We start from the raw sequence: 27,184 nt of genomic DNA on the forward strand, positions 1-27,184 counted from the left end.
TCCAGGTCTGGAGCAAGTTCAGAGGCTGCGAAGAGTTCTGGGGAGAGAGGGGGCCCTTTGCCAGGTGGTGAGGAACAAACAGGTACAAAGGTGCTGAGGAGGAAGAACAGACAGAAGCCAGGAGCACAATTTGGGGAGGATGAGGGAGGGCACAAGTGAGGACGCCCAGAAGTTCTGAGTCTGGGGCGCTGGATCAGCATTATTGGCTGAACTAAGAGATGTGGGGGCTGGGACTTTCTCAGCCCTGTATCTTTAGTTTTCTTGTCCTAGCATAGGTAACCAGGTGGCAATATCTAGAAGGGACCAGGGGATGCTGGACTGGACACCTTACAAGACAGATGGGGGTTGGAGCCAGAGCACAGAGAACACGGCCCAGGCATGTGTCACTGGGAAGAGAGCTGCAAATGGGAGGAAAGCCTGGAGAGCCACTAAGGAGGCTGAGTGGGCAGTTAGGGAGCACGGAGAGCCTGGGAGAGGGGTCCCAGAAGCCTTGTGGGGAGCCCTTCCTGTGTGTGTGCGCACTTATTCATTCCAGTCGTGTCCGACTCTGCGACCCCAGGGACTGTTACCTGTCAGGCTCCTCGGTCCATGGGGATTCTCCAGGCAAGTATACTGGAGTGGGTTGCCATGACCTCCTGCAGGGGATCTTCCCAACCCAGGGATCGAAACCAGGTCTCCTGCATTGCAGGTGAATTCTTTACCAGCTGAAATACCCAGGAATCCAACTCTACCCGCTTGTTTCTACAAATCAGATGTCCTCCAAGCAGTCAGGGTTTGTGAGCCTCACCCAACACATGTATCCATGGAAGCAAACATACATTCAGCACCGAACAACTACTGTCTTCCCATGATGGCTTGGCCACCGCATCTCAAGATCTGCTAGTTGAACCGTCTTCATAAGGGCCTCCTCCTACAAGGAAAGTCATTTTTGTTATCACTACTTAGTCTTGACCAATAGCCTCAGGACCTTAGGAATGTGCACGTGAATGCACTCACAAATGACTGTGTTCTCTATCCATCTCAGGAAAGGCTTTCAGTGTAGCAGAAGACAGAGGCTGCTGCTACTGATGAAGTCACTAAATTTTGTCTGACTCTTTTGCAACCCCATGGACTGTAGCCCACCGGGCTCCTCTGTCCATGGGATTTTCCAGGCAAGAATACTGGAGTGGGCTGCATTTCCTTCTCCAGGGGATCTTCCTGACACAGGGATCAAACCCACATCTCCTGGTTGTCAGGCAGATTCTTTACCACTGAGCCACCAGGGAAGCCCCAAGACGGAGGCTATCTTTTACTGAATAGACCCAACTGTCTATACAGGCACAATCCGAAAATTAGCTGCTTGTCAATGAAGGTCAGTTGCAGGCAAATGCTTGCCGGGACATGGGTCTGATAGAAGTTCAGGTTCACTTTTTACTTCTGAGGCCAATTCCTATTGGAATAGAAGACTGAAATTGGTAAAACAGGCAGAGATGTGTTAATCCCAAAAGGTAATTGCTGAGCAGTGATAGTCCTTTTGAGGCGGTTCTGGCAGCAGCAATCAAGCTGAGCCAGCAGCCTCTAAGCTGCACCAAGCACTGAGTCTTCCCTCACCCTCAGGGGAGCACTTGGGTATCACCCTTTAAAACCTGAGGCTGGCAGGTGTTAAGAGGACCCAAGATTTGTATGAATCACGTGAGATAGCGGGCACAAAGATGCAAAAGTGACTGTCATGCAAGGAGACGGTTTTATACTCATAGTCCCCTAGAAACACAGGAGGCATGCCATGTAGGGCCACATGGGACAGTACCAGGATGGATCAGAAGGCAGAGGGAACAGGAACATGTGGGCAAGAGCCTGAGTTGTGGTTTCCAAGGGAACAGACAGGTGTGACAGGGTGAGCAGGCTCAGGATGGGCTGGTTGAGTCATTTCAGTGGGTTCCAGGCAGACAGGCTGTCCCAAGCTGTCCGATACCTGGCCCTGTGGTGCTTAGACAATGGCCTGGAGAGTGAGAGCCCAGTAGAGGACATGGGGATGTGGGCTCTGGGTTGGTTGGGTTATACGTGAAAGATGGGCTGGGGGGTTTGCTGGTGTGGCTGATGTGGCTGCCATCTATAGGAATTAGCCAGCCGTGGGAGGGGCAGCCCCTCCAGGGTCGGCAGTGCCCCAGGGTCCAAGCATCAGGTTACAGAAAATGAGAGACATAGTTATGTAGCAGGACTGGAGCAGGGCTTCCCGGGACATGCTGAACAGAGGGAGGAGGTACAGAGTGGGCTCTGACTTTGCTCACAGCTTAGCAGCCGCCCCCTGCTCCCAATCTGCAGCCTGGGCACACATGCGTGACTTTAAGGGCCTAAGCACTCCTTGGCCACCAGCACTCCAGCAGGCGGTGGCTGGCTGTGCCCGAGGTCCCAGGCTTCATGGCCCTTCTGTTAATGGTTTGCTGGGCTTGGTGGTTTAGATGCCTCAGGGGTCCTTTTTCAGCTGCAGGAAAGGGAAGGCCTGTGACGTTGCTGACCCAGGGGAGGGGGCCTTGCCGTGGCCAAACTGGTAGGAAGATCCTCCTTGACCTTCAGGTGGCAGGTCCCAGCTCAGACATAGGACCTGGCCGGCAGGGGGTCCTCCTGCCAAAGATTGGGCAGTGGACACAGTCCCCCAGAGGGCCCAGCGAGCCCTCAGAGCTCCAAGACTGGGGACAAAACTCTACAGGCTGAACCTTGCTGGTTACTGAGGCTGGACTCTGAACATTCCGCATATCAACACCCATCACTCCCCTCCAGCCTCATTTCCCAAAGAAAGTGACAGTGACGCCTCTGCCACCCAGGACCACCAGCCACTGTAGGTGCACCAGCTTCCCTGCCTGCGTCCAGGGACAAAGGCACCCACCTGCCAGCTTGTGGGATGACTTGTGATGAGTTTGTGCAGAGGGCTCCCTAGCTCACGAAGACCACAGCACAGACTCATGACCTCATCACTGGGGTGAAATCCTCCCCAGTAATGGTCCAGGTGTCATGCTGAAGCCTGTTCTCCTTTATTCCTTGCAAAGGCACCAGGAGGGCAGCACTGTTGATGCCCCACTTCACAGATGAGCAAACTGAGGCACTCAGAGGCACTCACCAAATGTTTCACCACCATCCCAGGTGGGACTGGATGGTGGATTGACTTCTGACAGAAGCGCCCGGCACAACCAAGGTTTTTCCCTCCTGTTTGGGGAGCAGGAGAAAGCTGCAGACACCCCATCCCAGGTGGCTCAGCTGTAAAGAACCCACCTGCCAATGCAGGAGACTCAAGAGACACAGGTTCGGTACCTAGGTTGGAAAGATCCCCTGGAGAGGGAAATGGCAACCCACTCTAGTATTCTTGCCTGGAGAATCCCATGGACAGAGGAGCCTGGCAGGCTACAGTCCATGGGGTGGCAAAGAATAAGACATGACTGAGTGACTGAGTACACACTCCATCCCAAGATTTTTCCTAAAATGGGCATCTCTGCCTGGGCCTTCTCTATTTCTTCAAGGAATTATCTAGTTGTTGCGTCAACAGCAAACAGTGCAGTTCTATTCCCTGCACATCTTCCTGGTGGCATTTACAGAGGCCCTAGTGGAGGAGGGTGGGGCTAGCTGCACTTCCCAACTTGGAACTGGAACATAGCCTGGACCCCGCCTGGCTACCATGGTCTGTACAGACAGCTGCCCTGCCGCCCAGCTCCCAGCCCTCTCAGCTGAGTCTCTACTTTTATTTTATAAGTAGGTTGATCGAGATAGATTTCTGAAAATCTTAGAGGAATGAACAGGTTGGTTTCTTAAGGGATTTGCTCAGGAAATGAGATTTTGCCTGTCTCCCAAAGGAGAAAGAATATGTCTAAATTATTGATAGAGAAACATGCTCATCTAAGAAGCTAGTATAGCAGACCGTCTGTGTGCTGATTGGCACTGTCTGTCCTGTGTATTAACTCAACTCCTCCACCCTCTCCATCACCCTCCCCACCCCCGACCCATGCTGCCCAGGGCACAGGTGGTCCACATCCCACCCACCGCTTCTGCGGAGTGGCCCTGTCCTCTGGCCAGACCTGCCTCTCTAAGGAGAGGCAGTAAGCACATCGTCAGGTTTCCATGGAGCACCTACAAGGAGACACATCCCCACTGTGATTTTGAACACCACCTTGGCTGACTCTTGGTGCTCAGAGGCCGCCAGCTTTTAAAGAAACATAAGGGACCAGAGCCAAGTGGAGACTGGGACGGCCGCCCAGACGTGGCCATCACTGAACTCCACTTCAGCCGAGTGTTGAAGAGAACGTGGCAGCCCCTAGCTCCCTGGGGAATGGCTGAGAGGGTGCCCTCTACCTTCATTAGAAAGAACAACCTCCTCAGCGTAATCAGAACCCAGCATCAGAACCCGGTAATCAGAACCCTGTAATCAGAACCCGGTGGAAGTGACCAGGAAACCAGGCAGTCAAAGGTGTCCTCGCCCCCACGGTGGAGCTGTACGCATCCATGCCCCTCCCGCCTGGATTCGTTACATGTTTGTTGAGTGAATGAATGAATCGAGTTGGAGACAGCAGAGCTGTAAAGATGAGTGCTCTTCCGAGGATGAAGAAGCTGGTGTGGCATCAAGGACAGCTTGGAGAATGCACAGTGGCGATCACTCTTAGCTGGTATCCCCATTGTGTCCCATAGACGGGTTTGCATATCTTTTTAAAACCACACTAAATAAAATGGAAATGTGTCAATAGGTAGAAGTCAAGATCAAAGAACAGAAAAAGAGAAATAGAACAGAAAAAGCTGCCTGTGGGGCTTTGAAATACAACTGGCAAGGTTGAGCCACATTTTTTTTTCCTGAACTTGCTAACAGTCAAAGAAAAGAGGAAAATATGGCTGATACTATGCTTCTCACTGTTTTTAAAGGTGGCTCAACATGTTGATCAACAGATGAATGAACAAAATGTGGTCTATCCATATAATAGAATATTAGTCAGCCTTTAAAAGGTATAAAATTCTAACACCTGCTACCACGTGGAGGAACTATAAGGACCCTGTGCTCAGTGAGATGAATCGGTCCCAGAAGGGCAAATGCTGTGTGTTTCCACTCATCTGAGGTCCCTGGAGGAGTCACATTCACAGAGACAGAAAGTAGGATGGAAGTTTCCTGGAGCTGGGGGAGGGGCTGGGGAGTTAGTGTTTCATGAGGACAGAGTTTCAGTTTAGGAGGACGAAGGTCTGCAGATGGACAGTGGTGATGATTATACAACGGTGTGAGCATATTTCCCTCTGAGTGGTACACCTAAAAATGGCTAAAATGGTAAAAAAAAATTTTGTTGCATATATTTTACCACAATAAAAAAGTCAAACAAAACTCAGAAAACCCAAAACAAATTAAAAAGTGGATTCGAAGTACCCCTCAAGGGAATGATGGTTTTCCTGGAATCTTTCAGTCTGAAAGCTGTTTCTCAGGATCCGATTGCCAGACACCAGCCTACCGGGCGTGCAGCGTCCGGCTCCTTGGACCATGGCCTCCCCTCTAGCTGGCATTAGAAAGAACAGCCCTCTCGGAGGGGTGAGCATTGGAGAGTGAGCGTGGTCAGAATGGCCTCACAGAGGGCCCATGAGCAAGAGGAAAGTGCCGCTAGGGTCCGGAACCAGGCTGCACAGGCCAGGATGAGATGGGTGCAGCGTGGGTGGGGGCAAATGTCTAGATCATTCTAAGATGTTTGGAGGAGGCCAGCAGATTAGCACCTCGGAGCTGCCGTAACACATTTCCACAGACTATGGGGCTTACAACTCCTATAATTATTCTCTCACAGTCCCAGAAGCCAGAAGCCTGAAATAAAGTGGTCAGCAGGTCCACCATGTCTCTGAAGGCTCTAGGGGTGGGTCCTTCCTGCCTCTTCCAGCTCCTGGAAGTTCAGGCTCGGCTTGGCTTGTGGCCACATCACTCCAGGTCCTGCCTCTTGTCACATGGCCTCTCTGGGCCTTTGTCTACTCCTTCTCTGCTTCTTACAGGGACACTCTCATTGGACTTAAGACCTACTAATTCAGGATGCTGTCAGCTCTACCCTTAACTAGCTGAATCTGCAAAGACCCTCTCTCCCATTCTGAGGTTCCAGAGGGACATGCATTTCTGGGGGTACCATTCTACCCAGTACACCTGGCATCTCGTCCATGGGCTGACAACCAGGTGGGTTCTATAGAACCCAACGCTGGGCTCTGGGCACTAGGAGCTGTGTGTTAGAAAGCTCCTCAGGGAGGAGGGAACACACCCCCACCCGTGCCTTTCCTCTCTGAACTCTGATCTTGAATGGTTTCCATGTCCACAGTGGGGTTTCTGGTCCCTCCGTTACCCCCGCTTCCCACCATCTGCCATCTACTTGGCAGCACTGGGCATTCTGTTCCTTCCGAACCATGTCCATCTTGGGAAAACTGCCCCTGGCTGACCCCAGTGCAGGAGGGTGACACGTGATAGTGCTGGTGGACAGCTCAGATGCTGGCAATGCTGCTGGGCCTTTGACCAGTGGGCTCCCTTGGGTCCCAGATCCATGCTGAGTTCAGCTAATATGGGGCCCTCCCTTCTAGCTGCCCACTGGCCTCATCCCACCAGACAGAGCTTCCTATACAACAGGAGTGATTGACAGCTTCCAGGGCTGCTGGCAAAGGCCAGGGCAGCTCAGGGGCCATGAGGCTGGGCCAGGCGGGGATCCAGAAGATCCAGAGTTTGCAAAGTCCAGCACAGCCAGGAGAGCCAGCTTGTCACATAAGGGCAGAGAAGGGATGGCCAGGGAGTCACAAGCAGACAGAAGGGTTTGGCAGCCATTGGGCACCAAAGCCGCATGCATCTCGAGGCCAGTGGGCCCACAGTGGGTGGCTGGACTTTCCCACCTTCTGGCCGCAAACTCGGTGGATGTCGGCTGTGCAGTTACAGCTGCAGGGCCCACGGGGCTGCCCTGCAGGCAGAGGGCGAGGTGGGCTTGCCTGCTCCCTGCCCCCTGGAGCAGGACTAAAGGCCTCAGAGGACCTTGAAGGGGGGACTCTGGCTGAGGGAGGTCCCCGAGCCCTGCCTAGTCTTCTTAGGAGAGGGGTATGGGCTGCTCCCAGAACAGAGTAACCTCCTTCCTGCCCAGCCGCTCTGAGGGGCCCGTAAGGGGGTGGCTCTTCCGCTGGTGTGCTACGGTCTGTGTGCTCAGAATCCCAGACAACGCTGCATCCACGCTGATGGCCAGAACCTTCTAGAACCCCCCAGACTCCCTTGCAGTGCCTCGGGGTCTCTGAGCCACAAGCCTGCAGCCCTCCACTCTGCTCCCCTCCTCCCCTCTACCCTCCCCTCCTCTCTTGTCCTCTCCTCTTCTCTCCAAAGGTGAATTTCTTTTCATAAAGAGAAAAAAAGAAAAAAAAACCTTTAAATTAAGGTAGCTCTGGCATTGTGATGACCATCATCAGAAGTCGTGTTTAAGCCACCCACGGTTAATTTTTTATTTATAAAATTGCACCATTCACCTCCAGTTCCCCTTAGAGAGAGAGCACAATATGGGCTATTTAGTAAAATCTAAAGTAATACAACAAGAGTAGCAGTGGACAGGCAGGATTTTTAACGCTGCCTCGGTACGGTCCACCTGGCCTTGCCCCTCCCCAGAAGGCTGAGGTGAGGGGAGGGCCCCAGGCTTGCTGGGCAGGGACTCTAACAAGCAGCGTGACCAGCGTGGGCAAGGGGCCCCCAAGATCCTTCCTGGGCTGGCGACTGCACTGCAGCAACTTGTACGACGCCAGATAAATCTGCTCTGATCATAAACAAGAGTCCAGCGCCAGCGCTGCACATTTGGGAAAACACAGAGAGAAAAAAGCAGAGGAAAGCGAGGATTCTGGGGAGCTCTGTGCCACGGACTAGACATTAGTGACCCCCCACCCGCCCCTAATTCGCAGGTTGATGCCTTAACCCTCACTGTGATGGTGTTCGGAGGTGGGGTCCTTGGGAGGTGATGAGGGTGGGATGAGGTCAGGAGGGTGGGGTCCCATGATGGAATCACTAGCTTCATTAGTGCCTTTCTCATCAGAAGCGGCACCACAGCTCTCTCTCCATCCATGCAAGGACACAGCAGGAAGGCAGCCGACTGCAAGTGGGGAAGCGGGCCCTCACCAGACCCCAACCACGCTGGCACCGCATCGCAGACTTCCAGCCTCCAGAACCATTTAAGCACCCCCCCAGGCTGCAGTATTTTATTATGCACCCCAAGCTGACTCAGACACCCAAGCTTCCTCTTTCAGAAATGGGTCTCTGCTGTCACCAGCAGCTTCCTCATCGCCTTTAGCGTCAACAAGCTCTTCCTCTCTCAAACACCCCTGCCAAGGCAGGCCGTTTTCTCTTTGTCCTGGAACGCAGGCGTCTGTGGCCAACTCGGTTATTCTTGCCGGTCGAGTTAAGGACACAGGTGTTCCAGTATGATGGATTCTATAAACCCTCTCCCCGCTAAACATACAGGAGGGTGTGGTGAGGTAGCTGGGACTTAAAGTGAAATGGACCTGGATAAACATTTGAGCATCCTTTTTCTTATCTGGAAATTGGGGATAATAATGCCTAACTCGTGGGATGATATGAAGCTTGACATGTATATTCAGTGTGTGGCACATGATAAATGCTTGATAAATAAGAGCCAAGATGACTACTGGTGAAGTGACTTTAGCGAATAGCTAAAGTCACGATCAGTCATAATTAGGCGTTCTGCTCTCTCTACACCTTTTTACTCCTGCCCTATAGTCCAGAGACTTGGCACCTGGCTGGGGCGGGAGGGAGGAGGTCCAGGGTGCACCACGGGAGAGCCACCCGTGAGCGGGTCTGACCACAGTGGAAGGGAATCTTTCCTGGCAGGTCATATTGCATGATGCACACTAACAATGTGTTTAAAACAAATGTTTATTGAAGTGTAGTTGGCTTGCAGTGTTGTGTTAATTTCTGCTGTATGTCAAAGTGACTCAGTTATACATATATATTCTTTTTCATATACTTTTCCATTCTGGTTTGTCATAGGACATTGAATACAGTTCCTTGTGCTATATAGTAGAACTTTATTATTTATCCATCCTAGATATTCTAATTTGTATCTGCTAATCCCAAGCTCCCAATCCTTCCCTCCTCCACCCTCACCCTCTTGGCGACTACAAGTCTGTTCTCTTTGTCTGTGAATCTGTTTCATGGGTATGTTCATTTGCATCATATTTTAAATTCCACATGTACGTGATATTATATGGTATTTGTCTTCCTTTGTCTGACTTACTTCACTTAATATGATAATCTCTAGGTCCATCCACATTATTGCAAATGGCATTATTTCATATCTTTTATGTGTGAGTAATATTCCAGTGTGTGTGTGTACCACATCCTCTTTATCCATCTGTTGATGGACATTTAATTTGTTTCCATGTCTTGGCTATTGCAAATAGGACTGTTACAGAACATAGGGGTGCAGGATGTGTATTCTTTTCATCCCAAAGATGATACAAGTAAGTTAATTTCTTTTTAAAAAAAATCCACTGCTTTACCGGCAGAAGAGAACACAGGTTAAAGGGGATGACCTCTGTCATTTGATGGAGTCTAATAAAGGCAGATATTAATGCTGTTAAGGAGAATTGTAGAGAAAAGCCCAAGAGGAACTCGGCTTTGGAGGGGCACGGGGGTGAGGGTGGCAGGTTAAGCTGTGAATTAATGGAATCTGGGGTGAAGGAAAACTGAGCAGGGAGACCGTGAGGAATGGTCCCCATGGGGATGAGCTTCCCTTTATGATGGGATCCCCAGGAGCAAACATCACTCTAGAAGGACTCAGGCCTGCTTCTCAAAATGGTCATCTGGTCATGATCCCTCATGGCAGACACTTGCCTGCTGGTTCATTCATTCATTCCTCATCGAACATCCACTGCCTCCATCTGTCTGTATTGGCCCTGTGCCAGGCTCTGGGGCCTCTGAGATATGGCCTCTGCAGGGTGGGGGTGGGGTCACAGCCTAGTGAGTGGGTGCCACACGGAGGGGACTTCCTGCCCCAACAAATGGAGGGCAGCTCGGCTCTGCGTAACTCCTTGCCATCAAGGAAGTCCACAGTTTGTAGTTCAGCAGACTTCACACAGCAGGCTGTGCTGGGCGGAGACCCCCTGAGCTTGGTAAATGCATCTTACTCTGTTTGGATTTTGCTTGAGTCTTTCCACGGCTGTGCTTGGGAACTTCAGCGCCCCTGGTCTAATAAGCTGTGCTTCTCCACGAACCTGATCATGGTGGCAAAAATCTCCATAACTGATTATCCCGCTGGGTGGCTGCGGGCAGTGTTTGCTAACTGAGAGGCTGAGAGTCAGCCCCATGGCTCCTGACCCACCGGCATGCCCACGGGTAGATGCTGTCAGCGGGGCCCGTGGAGCAGGGTGAGCCCAGGCTCCTCCCTCCCGCCTCTTCCAGATGGGGCGGTGGAACAGGTGGGTGAGGTGAGAGAGTGAAGGTAGGAAGTGCTGGGATGTGGAAGAGGAAAGGAGAAGCCAGTGTTCATCTCAGAATGCGAGGCAAGCCCCATCGGGGTCAGTCCATCCCTGTCTGCTCACTCCAGGAGGGCAACTGGGCCACAGCGGGGATGGGTCTGCATGGAGCCCACTTCCTTTCCTTCCAGGTAGCAATAACCTCCAGGGAGACACAGGGAAAACCTTCATTACCTTGGAAACTCTGTAGGAAGCTCAGCCTGAAGTTCTAGGAGAACAGGCTGGACCTTCGTGTGAGGCATCAGGCTCACCAGGGCCTCCAAACCGTCCCTCTGGGTCTTTCAAAGTACAGAGGAGATGGACATGGGCCCCAGCCTCTGAGTCTCCTGACATGGACTGAATCAGTGTAACCCCTGGATTCAAATGACATGAAAGTGTTAGCTGCTCACTCATATCTGACTCTTTGCGACCCCATGGACTGTTGCCCACCAGGCTCCTCTGTCCATGGGATTCTCCGGGCAAGAATACTAGAGTGGGTAGCCATTCCCTTCTCCAGGTGATCTTCCCGACCCAGGGATCGAACCCTGGTTCTCCTGTACTGCAGGCAGATTCTTCACCATCTGAGCCATAGGGAAGCCCCTCAAATGGCATAGGTATCAGATATTTCTCTTTGGCCAAATGAGGCCCCTGGTAACCATGGGAAACACTGGGCTTTCCTGGTGGCTCACTCCAGTATTCTGGCCTGGAGAATTCCATGGACTGTATAGTTCATGGAATATGTACAAAGAGTGTGCACTCTACATGACTGAGCAACTTTTACTTTCAAGGAGTGACTCAAGACCTTAGGACCAGTGGAGGCTGATGGGGTGAGGGTGGGCTGCCTTGCCAACCCTGATCTGGGCTGATGTTCCCCAGAGATTGGGAATTCCGGGCCAGCAGAGTCCCTGGCGCCTAGAGGAAATCTGTGGGTTGGACACAGTGGATTAAGGAGGGTGGTCATGGAAGTTGTTTGGGTAGAGGAGAGACTAGGACAGGGAGGGCGGAAGTGCCCTGTCTCACATCCTGGGCCAGCCTGCATTCTCCTGCCCTGCGGCCGCCTGCCCGGCAGAGCAGACTCCTCCTATCTGACTCCCACAGGCTTGGCCCAGACCCGAGCTCCAGCCAGTGCGTGTGTCTGCTCACTGAGGCTGGATGGATTGAATTAAATGGAACGAAATTGAATTGAACTGGGAGGAAAACTCACTTTAAGAAAAAAAAAAGAAAAGAGTCAACAATAAGAAAATCCCCCAAATCAACTGAAGGCAGCGGTTGACGCAAGTTGATTGATTCAATCCATCTCATTTTGTAATGACGCCTTCATTCGACGGTGTCTTCCAATCTCATCCAGTCACTTTGTGAGCTGCGTGTGGACACGTGCCAGAATAGCCGCTTTTGCCAGTTGGCTGGGGGTGGGAGGGATGCCAATCAACAAACAGGGCTGTTGGGGGGGCCACATCCGTGATGGCCTCTTCGTTTGTGGTTCAAGTCCAGCCACACTTGGGCCCCCAGCCGTCCCTGCTGTGGCTGGTATCTGTGTGCGTGGGGGCAGGGGGGCGGGTGGGAGCAGGTTTCCCATGAAATAGTGCCTTGTGATTCGCACAAACTCTTAACATGTGCCAAGCAAATTCCGTGCATCACATGTTCCCCTTCCACGTTTAATTCTTATTTCCTGCGGAGAAGGGTGTCTCTTTCCACGTGCGGGAGTGCAGCACAATGGAAACCTGCTGGGGAAACCCAGTCGCCCCAGTTACTGGTGGTGCAGTTGCTTAACCAAAGGGCACCTCAGTTTTTTCATCTGAAAAATGGGGGTGGTAACAATGGTGCCTACAGCTGGCACATAAAATGTGCAGAATAAGTGACAGCCGCTCCGTGTTCTTCCTGGTGGTTTCTCTTCCTTTTCTTTTTCATCTTTTTAACACCATTCCTGGTGATATTGATGATGGTAATGACGGTGATTTTCTGCATTGTAAGAAAGAGGCCCAGTTGACTACCTTTTGATTCCAGAAGCTTTTCAGTTGTTTTTAACATGCTTATGTTAAGTTGTTGTGTTTTTTTTTTTTTTTTAAAGTACACACACGGTGGGGATAGGGGGATGAGGAGTGACTTCTTAGTGAGTATGTGGTTTCCTTTCAGAGTGGTGAAAAAGTTCTAGAACCAGATATGGTGTGTACAACAATGTGAATGTGGTTAATACCACTGAACTGTCCACTTTAAAATGGTTAAAATGCAGACAAAGGATTAATCTCAAAAATATACAAGCAACTCCTGAAGCTCAATTCCAGAAAAATAAATGACCCAATCAAAAAATGGGCCAAAGAACTAAACAGACATTTCTCCAAAGAAGACATACAGATGGCTAACAAACACATGAAAAGATGCTCAACATCACTCATTATTAGAGAAATGCAAATCAAAACCACAATGAGGTACCATTACACGCCAGTCAGGATGGCTGCTATCCAAAAGTCTACAAGCAATAAATGCTGGAGAGGGTGTGGAGAAAAAGGAACCCTCTTACACTGTTGGTGGGAATGCAAACTAGTACAGCCACTATGGAAAACAGTGTGGAGATTTCTTAAAAAACTGGAAATAGAACTGCCATATGACCCAGCAATACCACTTCTGGGCATACACACTGAGGAAACCAGATCTGAAAGAGACACGTGCACCCCAATGTTCATCGCAGCACTGTTTATAATAGCCAGGACATGGAAGCAACCTAGATGCCCATCAGCAGACGAATGGATAAGGAAGCTGTGGTACATATACACCATGGAATATTACTCAGCTGTTAAAAAGAATTCATTTGAATCAGTTCTAATGAGATGGATGAAACTGGAGCCCATTATACAGAGTGAAGTAAGCCAGAAAGATAAAGAACATTACAGCATACTAACACATATATATGGAATTTAGAAAGATGGTAACGATAACCCTATATGCAAAACAGAAAAAGAGACACAGAAGTACAGAACAGACTTTTGAACTCTGTGGGAGAAGGTGAGGGTGGGATGTTTCGAAAGAACAGCATGTATATTATCTATGGTGAAACAGATCACCAGCCCAGGTGGGATGCATGAGACAAGTGCTCGGGCCTGGTGCACTGGGAAGACCCAGAGGAATCGGGTGGAGAGGGAGGTGGGAGGGGGGATCGGGATGGGGAATACGTGTAAATCTATGGCTGATTCATATCAATGTATGACAAAACCCACTGAAATGTTGTGAAGTAATTAGCCTCCAACTAATTTAAAAAAAAATAAAAGAAAGAAAAAATAAAAAAAAAAATAAAATGGTTAAAATGGTAAAATGTTATGTTACATGTATTTTATCACATAGGTGTGCAAGATACATAGATATACAATTATGAAACATTACTAAAATCAATAAGGAAAATTTAAGTCCAGAGAAAACACACACATTCATGCACGCACATGCACTCTTGTTTCTAATCTCCAAAGTGCCCAATGAGAAAAGGGCAGGATTAGGAGTCCAGACCCACATGTGCAGTCCCCAGGCCCCCAGGAATCAGCTTTGCAACTCTAAGTGGGTCCCTTGATCTCTCGCATCCCAGGTTCCCGGATTATAAAAGGAGCTAATACCTGGCCCCTGCCACCCAGCTCCAAGCTGCTCCTGCCGAAGGAGGCTCCTGGAAGCGGCGCCTAATTCCAAACAAGACACAACGGTGGCTTCTGAATCATGTGTTTGCTGGGATTTAGAATTGTCTTACTTCTCTTTAAGCAACAGCAGCAGCCCGTCCACTTCTCCTTGTGTTCTCCTTTGACTACTATTAAAATAGATTGGCAAGCCATGACTCCACACAGAGAGGCACCTGGGGAGGCGGGGAGCCACAGTTCACAAAGTCCCCTTTGAAGGTAACCTCAAAACCAGGTGGGGGTGGGGAAGAAGAGGAAGAGGTGCCTCAGAGTTTGGGGGAAAGGGAAGAAAGAGAGAAAACACAAAGGAATACCCCAGAGTTGCAGGGAAACATGAGTTTGGAAAATCTGTGTGGCAGGCCCATGGTGTTCTGTTTCCCTTTGTCTCTGCCGGTTAAATCAAATGCCGACTCCCAGCCCTGCCGGCCGCACAGACAGCCGCGAGAGTTTAACCTGGGCAGGTTTCCTTGGCCTCCCAGGGAGATAATGCCTCCTTTTCCAGACTTGACTAGTCAATGAGCAAATCGCAGCTAGCAACCAGATGTACGATGGCGACATTGATTCTAATTCTCTCCCCTTTCTTTCTTTCTTTCTCTCTTTTTCTTTTTCTTAGAGAGCCCACAGTGCCTCGGAAAAAATTGGCTGAATAAAAGGTATAAAGACTTTCTCTTTTTTCCCCCTGAATAGTTTGTGACAGATATGCGCATGTTGAACATCTTGGGGGCTTGCTGACAGAGGATGCTGGGGGCTCTGAGTTTCCTATTTGCTGGAAGGAGGGGTTTGGTGGGGCCGAAGTGGGGGTGGCTTATTTAGCTTTCTTCCCATGATGGGCCAGCCCAAAATATACTAGGAATGCAGGCCTGGGGAGCCAGGAGGGACATGAGAGGACAGGAGTTTGTTTAAAGGCGACACTGCTTAGCAGCTCCTTGTGGCCAGGGAAGCTGTGCCGCTTCCTTCCTGGTCCCTTCCCTCACCTCCCCTTCTCCCACTCTAGGTACTCAGTGCCCAGGTGTGCACCCCCAGACTGCATGGTCCTCAGAACCAAGGGCAGCTCGGGCTCACTGGTCCAGGGTGGTCCAACTCCCTTCTGTGGCCTGGTCTCCTCGGGGAAGGAGCTCAGTTCCCAAAGCCAACCCCCATGGTGGAGGGATGCGGAGCAGAGGGCGCTGGACATTTCTGACCTGAGCCCTGGGTCCTCGTGTTCCGCCCACCTGCAGGTGCTCTCCTTTGTAGATTCGTTGCAGAGTTTTACTTTGGGGAGGGGGGTAAATTATTATAGAGGTAGAGTGTATTTGTTGTGAAAAAAATGAGGACATGCAGATGCGCCGTGTTCTTGTCATCCTGGGTTCCAGGGGGCTTCTCCTCGCGGGCTCCTGGATCTTGGGCTGCAGGTGCACAAGGCTGGCCAAGCCTGTCTACAAGGCGGAAACAGAAGTAAAGCTGTTGGTTGGGAGGAGTCTGAGGCCTTCCCGAGCCAAACACTGGAAATTTAGTGTTGTTTTTGCCCCAAGCCCTCTTGGCTCAGAAGTGGACCAAATGGAGCTTGACCTGGCCAGGGAGTGTGTCCTGGAAGTCATTCACTGCAGGCCACAGGAGCTGTGTGGGGAGGACAGGGTGGGCCCCGCTCACTAGCTTTCCATCAGGAGTCCTTTTCGTGTGTCCCTGGGTGATGCATGACAGAGTCCCCAGGGAGTGGCTGTCCTGGGTCTGCGAGTGCTCGATGTGTTTCTCCGTGGGAGGGGACAGAGAAAGTGGAGTCAGCCTTGCTCTCACTCTCTCACCAGAGTGTTGTAACCACAGAGAAGGCAGCTTCACACGGCAGCCTTCTTGCCAGGCCATCTTTATAAAATGAGTCTCATTTTATTGGCAAGCATACAAACCAGTCTTTAGGTAAATTCGTCTGTGAGACAGAGAGTCCATTTGCACTCTAAGGATGATATAGTGATCAGCTGACTTGAATTTTTGCACACTCAGTATTTTACTCAGCTTTATCAAAGTACAGTGCATACACAATCAATTATGTGTGTTTACAGTGTGCAGTTTTACATTTTGACATGTTTATACCCATGACATCATCGCTACAGTCAAGACACCAAACACATCCATCACCCCCAAAACTTTCCTGGTGCCCCTTTAATCTCTTCCTCTCACCTCTTCCCAATCCCCTTTTCCTAGGCAAGCACTGATCTGCCTTCTGTTGCTATAAAATGATCTGTTTTCCCTAGAATTTTATATAAATAGCATCATGTCCTTTGTCCTTTCTTTTTTGGTTTAGCCTCTTTCACCTAGCACAATTATGTTGAGATTCATCCAGGTGGTGGTATGCATCTGCAGTTCACCCTTTTTGTTGCTGAGTAGCATTCCATGCTATGAAAGCACCATGGTTTATTTATCCATTTAGTCCTTGAAGGAGATTTGAGATGTTTCCAGTCTGGGGCTATTACAAATAAAGCTGCTAGGAGCATTCATGACCAAGTCTTTGTATAGGCACCAGCTTGCTTTTCTCTGGGGTAAGTGTGAAATTACTGGATCCTATGGGATGTGCATGTTTAACTTTTTAAGTAAATGCCAAACTCTCTTCCAAAGATGGCTGCACCATTTCACATTCCCACCAGCTGTGTGTGAGGATCACAGTTCTATATCCTCACCAACACTTGGTGTTACCCTTCTTTATAGTTTTAACCATTCTAACAGGTGTGAAATGGTGTTTGATTGTGGTTCCCATTGCATTGCCCTGATGACGAATGATGTTGAACATCTTTCATGTGATTATTTGACACCTGCATCTCCTTTGGTAAACTGCCTGTTCAAATCTTTGCCTCTATTTTTATTGGGTGGTTTGTTTTCCTTTTTATGTTTAATTGGAAGATAATTGCTTTAAAATGTGTTGGTTTCTGTGGTGCAACAACACGAATCAGCCATAAGTAAACATATATCCCCTCCCTCTTGAACCTTCCTCCCACCCCACCTGCCATCCCACCCCTCTAGGTTGTTGCAGAGCACCCGGCTGAGCTCCCTGTGTTATACTAGCAACCTCCCACTATCTACTTTACACGTGGTAATATATATGTTTCAGTGCTACTCTCTCAACAGAGATGCAAACATAGAGAACAGACTTGTGGTTTGTTTTCTTATTGTTGAGTTTGGGGAGTTCATTATGTATTCTGAATATAAGTCCTTGATTGGACACCTGCTTTGCAAACATTTTTCTTCTCATTGATCTGACTTTTCATTCTCACCATAGTGTCCTCTTGAAGAGCAGACTTTTTCATTTGGATAAAGCCTAGTTTACTAATGTGTTCTTCACAAATCATGCTGTATCTAAGATTTATTTAGTGTGACCCAAAGCCACCAAGATTTTTTCCTATACTTTCTTCTAGCTATTTTATAGGTTTTAAATATTCCATTAGGTCTGTGATTTATCTTGAGTTCACTTCTGTGTATAGTGGAAGGTATGGATTGAAATTCATTTTTCTGCATATGGATAGCCAATGGATTCTGTATTGTCGTTGCTGTTGTTTAGTCGCTTAGTCAAGTCCAACTCTTTTGCGAGCCCATGGACTGTAGCCTGGTAGCCTCCTGTGTCCATGGAATTTCCTAGGCAAGAATACTGGAGTGGGTTGCTGTTTCCTCCTCCAGGGATCTCGTCGACCCAGGGACAGAACCCGCGTCTCCTGCATTGGTAGGTGGATTCTTGACCAGTGAACCACCAGGGAAGTGCAGAATTCCATATTACTTATTTTAAAAACTGTCCTTTATCTATTGAATTTTCTTCTCAGTTTGAAAAAAAAAATAGTTGTCATATATGTGTGGGTCCATTTCTGGACTTAGTTGCATTGACCTATTTATCTACCTGAATGCCATACCATACTACCATGATTATTATAGCTTTATATTAAGTCTGGAAATCAGGTAATGTTGGCCCTCCAACTTTGATTAGATATTCTAGGTCCCTTAAGTTTAGGATTAGCACGTGAATTGTTTTTTAATACCAACTGGGAATTTGAATGGGATTACATTGAATCTATAGATCAACTTGGAGGATTGTTGAATCTTAATATTATCTCCCCAGTTATGTCTCCCCAGGTTTGTCTCCCCAGTTATATGGGGCTCCTTTCTCTGATCTGTGGTTTGTGGTCCAGTGTATGGGTCTTATACGTCTCTTATCAGATTTATCCCGAGGTATTGCATATTTTTTTGTTATTTTAAATGGTATTTTTCTTTCAATTTCTGATTGTTGCTAGTGTAGAAAAATAAAATTATGGTTTTTTTATAGCAATGATGTATCCTGAAACCTTGCTAAACTCACTAGTTCTAGTAGCTTTTGTAGATTCAATCAGATTTTCTACATATATGATTATGTTGTCTGTGAAGAAAGACAGTTTTACTTCTACCTTTCCAATCTGGAGACCTTTTATGTCTTTTCCTTGCCTTGTTTCACAGGCTAGAACCTCTGGTAAAACACTAAACAGAAGTGGTGAAAACAACCATTCTTGTTTTATACCTTATGTTAAAAAGATAGTAAGCCTCTCACTGTTAAGTAGGATATTATCTGTAGGTTTTTCATAGGTTTTTTCTATTTCTTGTTGTTGTTGTTCAGCCATGTCCAACTCTTTGTGACCCCATGGACTGCAGCACACCAGGCTTCCCTGTCCTTCACTATCTCCTGGAGTTTGCTCACCTAGTTCCCTTCTATTTCTAGTTTGTTGGAAAATTTTATCAGTTTTTTTTTTAATTAGAAACTGATATTGACTTTTGTTAAATTCTTTTCCTGTGTCTATTGAAATGATCATATGCCTTTCCATTTTTAGTTTTAAAAAAAAAAAAACTTTAAAAACTTGGTGAATTATATTCATTAATTTTCAAAGCTTAGTCCAACATAGGCTTAAGTCTATCATCTCATTATTTTTTTTCGGTTTTTTTTTTTTTCATTTATTCTTTATTTTCTTTTCCATCTTTTTTTTGCTTTCTTTTGGATTGAGTATTTTTTATTATCATTATTCCATTTTATCTCCATTCGTGACTTATTAGCTTTCTTATTTTGTTGTTTTAATGGTTGTACCGTTTCCTCTAATCCTTTCAGTTGGTTCTTCCCTCAAATGCAAGTGCTGATTAGGACTCAGCCGAATACCCAGTGGGAACCCTCTAGAGGTCTCCAGGGCCCCCACTCTATCCAGCTCTTTCCTTTCTGCTTCCAAGTCTTGCAGCTCCAGTCAACTTGGTCTCCCTAGCTCTTGGTTCTGTCTCAACTCAGGGTTGATTCCAGGCTCTACTTGGGATCCCTGCACTTTGGCCTGAAACCTCTCTGGACAGCAAGCTCTGAAGGTTCCCCTCACTGGAATCCCCCCCTCTCAGAGACAGATCATTGTCTTTCCTCATCTGGTGTCCAATGTCTTGAAAACCACTCTTGGCTCAAGGTACCAGGGTGGGAGGAGGGAGAGCTCCTGAGAAGGGAGTGGGCTGGTCCAGGCACCGTGGACCTGAGAGTGAGGGGTGTGAGCAGAGGGACAAACACCGTTGTCTCATTTTCCTTGAGAACGGCCCACCCCACCCCACCTCAATTAAGATGAATCTGCAGCATTGAGAACTTAGATCTTAGAAGACTGTTACAAAGGGCTCTTCACAGAATCTCTTCTTAAGAAATTTCTGATTGTAAAGAATAAGTTGGAGGGGCAGGATAATACCATCAAGCCTCTCTAATCCTCAGTGATGGGGAGGTCAGAAAGCCCCCTGGGGTGGGGAAATCAGAAAACCCTGGGGGTGGGGAGATCAGAAAGCCCCCAGTGGTGAGGCAAAATGGAACTCAGAGTCCCCCAGCAGCCTCAACTGCCTCACAGTTTAAGCACATGATAGCATAACAGGAGCAGCATCCACCCCGACCCCCACACAAGTAACTGAGCTGGAAGGTGGACCTGTCAGAGGCTAAGGCCATTAACTCCTCCAAATCATCCCCACACCCTCTCCGTGAGCCAGGCATGGCCGGAGCTGCACTCTGAACCCTTTATCTGCGCACAGCATCCCCCAGCCTATGAGGGGCTCACACCGCTGTCCCCTCACATGACACGTTATCCCCATCTTACAGACGAGGAAACTGAGGCTTAGGATGGATAAACGGTTGGCTCAGGCTCGTGCTGCCCAGGCTTCTTTTCATGCTGAGAATTTCCCTTGAGCAAAGTTGATGATCCTTATAAGACAGTGTGGGTTTCTTGGGCTTGGGTTTCTGAGCCCCTGCCCAGCCATGCCTCCACCTGCCACACCAAAGGAGCTAACTGACCAGCATGGGACACCAAGGACTAGACCCTGCCAGGCCGACTAGGGCTCTCCTGACCTTTGACGGAGCATTTCCATTGTCAGGGTTGTTGGCAGACAAGCTTCACGGGACTGCAAGGTTTCTGACTCACTGCAGAACTTTTTTCCAGGAATATCAGATGTCAGGAGTTCTTTGACATATATGCACATGTGTTTGGATTAGTGCATCACTTAGGCTGTCGTCGTGGGGGAAAAAAAGTGGGGGGATGTCTGATATGTTGACCGTGAAGGGTTCACCCAACCCCACGGCTATTTCTAACTCTAAGGCTACACTGTACACTGAGTCCCCTACATACGTACCTTCAAGTTGTGAACTTTCAAAAACTCGAGCATGCCCCTTTCAATGCTAGCTATTGTACTGTACTTCTATACTCTTCAAGGTACAGTACTGTAAGATTTCAAATGTTTATTTTTTGTGTTTGTTTTTTATGAATTATTTGTGTACCTGTTACAGTACAGTCCTATGTAGCCGATTGTGTTAGCTGGATACCTAGGCTAACTTTGCTGGACTTATGAACAAATTGGATTTACAAACGTGCTCTTAGAATGGAACTCTTTCCTATGTAGGGAGCTTACTGTACCAGCAACATGGGCACCGCTTGCCAGAAAATCAGCTCCCAAGCCGTCAAGCTCTGTGTCTCAGGGACTGACAAGGGTCCCCAGTGCCTCCCTTGGTTTTCAGGCTGTATCCAGCTGGGTAGCTTTGTGCTACCCATGAAAGAAGCAGCACATGAAACATTCGAGATGGGATTAGAGGACAACAGAAAGAAGAGCCTATGTGTGTGCATCCATATTTGTGCCAAAGTATAAAAACCCCGAGTTTGTGTTTTCCCAAGAGTATTAATTACAGTTGGAGAGGAGGCTTGTCCGGGCGTGTTCCGCTTGGGCAGAGTAATTTATCATCCGGTTTCGAGGAGCGGAAGGCGGGTCACGGTGCAGAGAGCAAGACACACATCTCTCTCTCTCTCAGACTTCACAGCTGCCCCAGCTGCTCCGGGGTGGACGGCTTTGCCCAAGGCACGTGCCAGAGGGAGCTCGGAGAGCTTGCAGGCAGCAGGCCGGGAGAGGAGGGAGACTGTGAGGCCTTAACACCATCTGCTTGAGACAGAGCCCATCATGGGGAAGGCCTGTGACGGCGGCTTGAAAGGAGAAACTGTGCGGTCTCTCATGGATATCTGCCTCTGATGGGGGCGACAGGCAGAAAGACACGGGCACCAGCCAGCCTGGCTGCCCACCCTGGATCCCTTCTGATCTTACAGGCCTTCCCTCAGGCTGACGAAAGGGCTGGGATCCACCGGGGAGGTCTGCGAAGAAGGTGGGTTTTATTCTTATCTGTGGCTGAAAAGCCCGACACACAGGCTCACCACTTAGCATAGGTCCCTAGCTATGCAACAGCTACAAATCAGTCTCTCCCCGGCCTTGGTGAGATGCTTGGAAAGGCGAAGCCAACCCAGAGGACTGGGCCGTCCTCCCTCTGCCCCTGGGTCCCTCCACCCTCTCCTGAGCACTAGGGTCATCCCCGGTGTCCCCTGAGCTGCTCAGGCTCTCCCAGGACACTTTGCTTTTGTCCTTTCCACCATCACATGCGTGCTCCTGCCTCTCACTGCTGCAGGCAGATGCTGGACACCTGAGCCCCCAAGTGACCACACACTCGCTTTCAGCAACAAGAGGTTTTCTGTAAAGTTATAAAGTATATAATAATGAGCACTGACCCCAAGTGCACTCTCCTGGCCACCCTTCCCCTTGCACCACGGCCAGCAAACTGAGCAGGGCCTGCTCCTGCCCAGAATCCTTCTGGGAAGGCCCTGGGCGGCCCCAGTGATCTGGTCCAGGATGGTGCCATGGGCACCTACTGTGTGCCAAGAGCTGTGCTGGGTGCTCAGGACGCCACCCTGAACCACCCAAACTGATACCCGAGCAAATAATCACCCCCTCCTGGTGGTGGGCAGGGGTGGGGGGCAGACGCACTTCCAGCCAGTCTAAGGGAATAAAGGGAAAGCCACTCGGAGGCAGAGGCCTGACTTGCCTCCAAGGATGTGCTTTCATTTGCTGCTCTGCTCTCAGGGCTTCTGTTCTTCGTCTGCCGGAACTAGCCTTCCAGGACTTGACCCACAGAACCGGGGGTCTCAGGCAAGCTAGCAGGGAATATCCAGGCTTCTTTGCCGGTGTCCAGCCTGCTGACTCTCTGGTACTTGCAGATGTGTTGGAGGAAAGGAGGGAAGGACAGGGGATACAGGAATGAGGCTGGAGCAGAGCAAGACGGGGTTGGAGGAGCGTCCACAGCAGCTTCTGTGCAGGCCAGGCCGAGAGGTCACTACCCAGAAGGCTGAGGGTCCCCGAGGCTGGCCGGACCCCAGAGACCCCTGAACAACTTGCAGATGTGGAGTTTTTCCTTCTCCAGTTTTGTGATGAATAAATTCACTTGCCTCCCCACCCCCACTTTCACACCTGCTTCTCTCTTCATTCTTATACCTGCAAATTCCCTTGATCAAATTTATAATGGTGATCATTTATCAAACACCACCTGTGTGCCAGTTCCTTCACCTTGGTGATTTCTAAACCTCAGAATCATCTAGGAAAGTATATGATGCTATCCCATTTTGCCAAAAAGGAAACTGAGGCTCAGAGAGGTTAAATAAGTTTCTCAAAGCCATACTGCAAGTCAGCAACTGAGCTGAAATTTGCCCCTGTCTGAGTAATGTTGGATCCAGGCTCCTTCCTGCCCCAGCAGATTGACTCTCAAGAGGTGCCTGGTGCCTTCAAAGACTCCTCATGTTCTCTTGATCAAGGGTAGAAGGATAAGACTGCTTATGGATCCAAGAAGACATCCCCACTCTGCTATCAGTGCTGGCTCTGAAGAAATCCTCAGGATGAGTGGAGATGGTCTTAAGGTCTTCCTCCTTCAACACCTCCTAACCCTAAAACCCTAACCCTAACCCTAAACCTAACCCAGCCCTCCCCCCTTTTAAGGACTGTGCTCAGGAGTTTTAATGATGATACTTTTAAAGCCTAAGTTGGACCTTGTAACTTGCCCCTCCTCAGCTCATATCCTCTCAGGGCTGCCAGTTCTCTTAGAGAAAAGCCAAAGTCATCAGAACACCCGCCCATGTAAGACCTCATGAGATCTGGCCCCAACATCTCTCTGACCACCTTTTCCATTAGCTCCCCTTCAGTCTCCTTACTTCAGTCCATGGGGCCAATTTGTTCTCTGAATAGCCAGACACGTCCCATGACAGCCTTTGCCAGGCTATTCCATCTTCTGGAACATGCCTCCCAAAGAGCCTCAGGGCTCCTTCCCTTGGCTCCTCCAGCTTGGCCTGAGCATCACCTCTTCAGTTAGGCCCACCCTGCCCTGCCTTCTCTCTCTCTCTCTCTCTTTTTTTTTTTTTTTTTTTGCTGTGCGGGTCTTCACTGTGGCCCTCTGGCTCTTTGTTGCACTGTGCAGACCCCTCCATTTGTGACACACAGGCTTAGTTCCTCCTCGGCATGTGGGATCTTAGTTCCCCAACCAGGAAATCAAACTTGAGTCCCCTGCATTGGAGGGTGGATGCTTAACTGCTGGACCACCAAGGAAGTCCCCATGTCGTCTTCTAATTGGAGACTGGATAGCAGTACACTTGGGTGCATTCAGAATTGCCTGAATGATTATCTCCAAAGAGCGCTGGCTCCTGGGGTGTCCCTAGTGGTATACCACAAGGCTCTGCTCTCAACCCTAGCCTAGTTGGGGTTTTTATCAGTGATTTATGTAAGCGTGCAATAGGCATGATGATCAGATTCTTGTTTACCTGAAACTGAGAGGAATAACTAATACTGCCCAGGACCATAGATGAAACTGAACTAAATTCAATAAGAATAAATGTAAAATACTGCTCTTGGGTCCAAAAATGCTAAGTTGATGAATGTAAGAGAAGGAAGGGGTGAGGGTTTTAAGTGATGGTCTGTTCAGTACAATTAGGGGGCTTGTCTTGTCCATCCAGGCTGCTGTAACAGAATGCCACAGACTGGGCAGCTTATTAAGAAAAGATATTTACTGCTAACAGTTCTGGGAGCTGGAGTCCAAGATCAGGGTGCCAGCAGGGTCGGGTTCTGGTCAGGGCCCTCTTTTGGGTTGCGGATCACTGTTTTCTGTTTTCTCATTGTGTCCTCACATGGAAAGCAGAAGCAGGAAGTAATCAAGACACTAATCCCATCACAGGGGCCCCACCATCATGACCTCATCTAACTCTAATCACCTCCCAAAGGCCCCACCTCCTAATACCATCTCACTGGGGTCAGAGATTCAATCTAAGAATTTTCCAAGGCGGGGCGGTGGGGGGGGCGGGCGGGGACAAAAACATTTAGTCCATAATAGTGACGAAATAGTGACAAAATTCAGAGAAGGCAAAGGCACCCCACTCCAGTACTCTTGCCTGGAAAATCCCATGGACAGAGGAGCCTGGTAGGCTGCAGTCCATAGGGTCGCAAAGAGTCGGACATGACTGAGTGACTTCACTTTCACTTTTCACTTTTATGCGTTGGAGAAGGAAATGGCAACCCACTCCAGTGTTCTTGCCTGGAGAATCCCAGGGATGGGGTCGCACAGAGTCGGACATGACTGAAGTGACTTAGCAGTAGCAGTGACAAAATAGCTTATTCAGACTGGGGACACTATTACCTGTAAACCAAGAGTGTCCCAGACAAGCTGGAGGGTGCAGTCACTCTGAGTAGAAGCCTCGAAAGCTCACGTTATTTGGATTGCATGATTAAAGGCACATTCCCAGATTATAGAAAGGGGAAATTGGTTGGAGCCTCCCTGGACCCTTGGGTTCACTTTGAAGTCATCGCTATGATGGTTCATGGGACATCCTGAGGGAAACAGCCATTAAGACTAGGACTATTCAGTCAGTGGAGGAAGACTGGGCAGCCAGACTGTCTGTCTTGGAGTGTCCGAGGGCTGGGCTGCTGAAGGAAAAGGTCGTTTTCTCCATGTGACCTTAGATCCACTGAAATCAGAAGGAGTCCAGAGGGCAGGTTTAGGGGCAGTCTAAAGTGAGAACTGTCAAAGGATGACAGCTGGCCAGCGATGGATGAGTTCCTTCCCATTCTTGAAGGCTGCAGAGGAGTCTCATCTATTGAAAGGGGAGGACCAGGCGGCTCTTCTGAATGGGAGGCAGTGCTGAGTGGCCACCAAATGTTAACTGTTTGGGAAGGAGACTCTGCCAGCACCTCTTTAAATCAGGACACAGGGAGAGCCCCCCAGGTGTGACAACATGTGAGGGGTCAGGTGTGAGTTCAAACCTGCCTTTCCTGTGCACCCCATCTTTCCCTTGCTCCTCTTGCCCCTGACGTAGTTTCCCCTGCCCAAGCCCCCCTCCTGCAGCTGAATTATTGAAAGTGTTGTTTGCTTTATCACTGTGCTGAAGGGGGACCGCCGCAGAGCAGCTGAGTTTGGGATTGTGTGGACAACAGCCCTTAGGATCCACTCCCTGGCCCCACTCGGTGGGGCAGCCGCTCCCAGCCCCCTCCTCCTTCTCCCTTCACCATCTCTCACTCCTAACTGCTGGCGTTCTTACCGGAGGATGAGGCATCCTCTCCTGGTCTCATGCTGCCGGCCGGGAGGGCTGTGGATTGAGTCTGTGGCAGAAGTCACCACCCAGCCCAGGTGGACAGCCAAGTCTCTGTGCTGGGGCCCTGGGACGTCCTCCTGCCACCGACCAACGGAAGGCCTCCGGGGTGCACACGGGTGGACATGCTCTGCCAACCGGGGGCCACTCTGATGCGTATCCCACCTTGGTATGTTAGTGGGGGCAGGGTCATCGTGTGTGCAGGGCAGAACCTGTGTGTTTGAGTGTGTGTGTGCATGCAGAATTGCATGCAACTGTGCTGGGGGCTCCTGCACTGCCGTGTGTGTGCACTCAGGCATGAGTGTTTTTAAGCAGACACCCTAGAGCTTAATTTGACACATGCCCTGCCCACGAGACATTGCTATCTGAGCCAGTCTTCCCAGAGAAGGTATTGGTGTGGCCACCCCAGAGCACAGAGGATGCCAGGAGACAGGCGACTTATTCAGGGGCAGCGCAGGCGGCATGGGCAGGTCCCCGGGAGATAGAGAGGCACGCAAGAAATGGCAAGCTCCCAAAATGCTCAGGGTGGGGAGTGCAGACCTCCCACCCACATCCCAGAGGTGTGGTGTGAAGTTTGTTGGAGCCTCAGACCCTCCAGACCTGAGCTCGTTGTCTGGTCAACAGTGACCCAGATCATGGAGGAAACTGCTTCTTCTCTCCATGAGGGCTTGGCCCCCACCCCTGCCTTCCCTAAAGGGCAGCCCAGCCATGCTCCAGAGCCTTTAAGTTCTCTTCAGCCCCCTTTGTAGGTATCTGCTGTGTGCCCAGCCCCACGATGGCTGCCCCCCCCTTACAACAGACATGGCTAAGCCCCTCACCTCCAGGAGCTGCCCATCTCCCAAGGCAGAGATTGTAAGTCTGGGTAAAGGGCAAGGCCACTTGACCAAGCTGGAAGCCACGGAAAGTAAGGATGGGGGCTCCTGACCACCTGTGGTGGGCACTGTGGTCCCCATGAGCTTTCTGAACCCGAAGCCTGGCCCCACAGGGCCCTCTGGACACACTCAGAGGAAATGTGACCTGGTGCCAGCTCTGAGCACCGTGTCAACAGGTGTGGGCACTCATCACCTCAGTAAGGACCCAGAGGAGGATGGCCAGGGATCTGGGGTGGGCATAGGGGCCTTCTGAAAAGCAACAGGGCACCAGACTTCCTCAAGCTGCAGGGAGGCA

At 49.7% G+C, this 27,184-nt stretch overlaps 1 protein-coding gene across 2 annotated transcripts in view; it reads left to right on the forward strand.

Annotated features, from left to right (window-relative positions):
- The window catches only part of RBFOX3 (RNA binding fox-1 homolog 3), a 317,599-nt gene that overhangs the window by 175,563 nt on the left and 114,852 nt on the right, over nt 1-27,184 (forward strand). For both annotated transcript variants that reach the window (XM_061141266.1, XM_061141267.1), the window contains exon 3: nt 14,719-14,758. The gene's annotated coding sequence lies outside the window, so the exon portion shown is untranslated. The remainder of the gene's footprint in view (nt 1-14,718; nt 14,759-27,184) is intronic.

This window comes from Dama dama, chromosome 5 (genome assembly GCF_033118175.1).
Source record: "Dama dama isolate Ldn47 chromosome 5, ASM3311817v1, whole genome shotgun sequence".
Taxonomy (NCBI): Eukaryota; Metazoa; Chordata; class Mammalia; order Artiodactyla; family Cervidae; genus Dama; species Dama dama.